A 2,944-nucleotide genomic window follows, 5' to 3' on the forward strand; every position below is an offset into this window, starting at 1 on the left:
AATAGTGTTGACTTTATTTAAGGATTGGACTTTAGATGATGTGTGATTTTTGAAAATAAAAGAAAACAAAGGAAAGTACAAGACAAGATCGAATTTCAATAGACAAAGATGTTCAAGGTGTTGATATCTTTAATTACTTCATTAAACCATGCAAAGGTTTCTATGGAATATTGTGTCAATTATATGTTTAAGTCTAGAAATTATTTTTCGGATTATTATCTTTCAACGGCGATCTTTTCTCAGGCAAACATAATTGATTACTAATCGATTGAAACAAAATTAAGAAACATGACATTAAGATTACCTCATGATCAACTTTCATTACCAACCTAACTATTTTCATGATAGGTTAGATAATGATCCAATATTATAGGTCCAATTAAACATACAATCTTGCTAATTAAATATTTAATCTAGCACACATCGATGCTCAATCCATGTAAGAAGCACAATAATAATGGAAAACAATCAAGTCCACAACATCCATAGAAAATACCAAACATTAACTTAAATCCATAAAGTTGACACCTCTACTTGAACTAAATCATTACTCAAATGCCAACAAGCCAACAAGAGATCACTCAAACAAAACCAACTCAATAAAGCATTGAACATAAAAATGGTTCATTTAAGAGAGTGGAGGGAGGGAGATGCCTTATGAAGAACATGAAAAAAAAAAAAAATACAAATGAACCTAATCATTTTCAAACATTTTTCTTCAAGTTATTGCTACAAGAATGTCAAATGTAATTGTTGGATAAGGATACACAATCGTAGATGAAAAGGCCAAACAAAGATATATGTTATTAAAGTAAAAGTGATGCATTTTTTAGGTAAACAAAAAAATGAACCCACTTTAGCATTTAGTAGTGAAAGATATCCAACATGATACACATAACAAATGAAATTATGCTTCTCTTTTAGTTTTAGCAATGAAAGATCTCTACTTTAACATTTCATCATCCCTTATTGTACTCGAAATATAGTACGCACCGAGACATATTAATGCATGGAAAAAACTCTTTTAATTATCCAATGATTTCTAAGCCTACAACTATTAAAGGTACAAATGATATTAGTACACTCATAGAGAAAACTAAAAGAGGTTTTGTCTATACATTGAAGAGATGGTAGTATAAAACTAGGAGGGATGGATGTCAAAAATATGAGAACATCAATACAAATATGAGACATAAATTGAGACTAAAAGTAAGCCAAAAAGACAATACTAAATATCAATAAAACTTAAAGTTAATGATTAAAAGTTGTTTTGCTTTCAAGCCTCTTGTTTTTTTATTCCAAATATTAAGTTGATGATCTTAGTTTAACAAACAAAAATACTTACTCAAAAAATAAAAGTTTTCTTTTTTGCTTTGAAAAACTACCATGCATATTGAAACACACAATTAAAAGTCATCAATATTCTTATCGTAGACTCTTTTGGCCTTACACTTTTGGAGATAAAACCTTCATTAAAAAAACACAACCACTCTTCACAACTTAAAGTACTTCATTTTTGAGCATTGAGAAACTAAATGAAGTACAACAAAACCATCCATAAGAAAATAGAGTACGTAAAAAAATGCCTACTCTACCATCGATAAAATAATAGCCCATATGACAAGATGCAGAGGAAAATCAAATCAAATCAAATCAAAGGAAATATTTAAAGATCGTTTGAAGCAAAAACATAAGACCAAGCTCCATAATCTTTAGTTAGACTTGAAAACAAGACTTTTAAAAATAGTTATAAAAAAAATATCTCGTGTACTTTTATTTAAGGAAAAAAAGTGAAATGTTACCTTGTAAAATTTTATAGGATAATTCTTGGCTTTCAACAACAAAAATGATTAAACATTTGCATAACACAATCCATTTTTGGGTTATTTTTTATGTGAAGGGTTGAAAATCAATAATGAAGTTGTTTGCAGGAGGGAATTTTGTTTGAAGCCTGAAATCAATATTTACTTGTTTTCCCAACAACATATAGATGTTTGCCAGATCTTTTTGACAGGCTTTGTTCTTCACCGTTGTAGGGGACATTTGAGTTGAGAGAAATGACAGAGCTTACAGAGAGGGTGAAATGCCCTAAAAGGGTGATTTGAGATATCATTAATGTGCTAGTCATCTGTCCAAGAGGGGAAGGGATTTCTTTCCTCCTTCCTTTTTTTTTAATCTTTGATTTGTCATGTAGTTAACAGTACAGTCTCACCCACCCAACTGGTTTGAAAACTTGAAAAGCAGGTGCTTAGAACTACTTTACTTCTTAAGGACTTCGAATCCATCTAAACCCAAATCGATGAGACCAAGAAATCAATAGGAAGACAGAAGAGGAAAATTGCAACCAAGAGTAAATGAAGAAAAGAAAATAGAAACCCTCATCGATTTCTCGAAATACTAGATATATTTCTAGAATCAGAATGCTTCAACATGAGATGCTTGAATCAGGATGCTCCAACTTCAGAGAACGAAGAGGGAAAACCAAAATAGACCGGCCGGAGAAAATGGGCTGCCTTTCACACATGGTCATCACAGCATTACTACCATCTCCACTACACCATAACACCCTCGCCTAGAATTCATTATGTATAGGGCGTTGCGATGACCTATTTGGGCAAATTTGGCTTCTTTTCTTCCTTCCTTTTTTATGTTTGAATTGGTTTGACTTCCTTGGGAAAATTTAGTCCAATTTAGCTCTTTTTTACTTTGTATCTCTCACTATTGCTCAAGTCCTAAAAAACACTAGCAGACAATGTTGGGGAAATGATATATATAAAAGCTAAATACATTAGCAAACAGATTATACCTCAACTAAATACAATACACACATTATATATAATAGAAAGCTAAATAGTATAACAAAGCTTAGAATTGGAATAACTAAAAACCTCAAGATTGTTGGGATTTGTGTCCTAAATCTCGTAGATTGTAAATTATAAACAAA

Source organism: Benincasa hispida, chromosome 7, assembly GCF_027475165.1.
Source record: "Benincasa hispida cultivar pf3 chromosome 7, pf3_genome.v1.1, whole genome shotgun sequence".
NCBI lineage: Eukaryota > Viridiplantae > Streptophyta > Magnoliopsida > Cucurbitales > Cucurbitaceae > Benincasa > Benincasa hispida.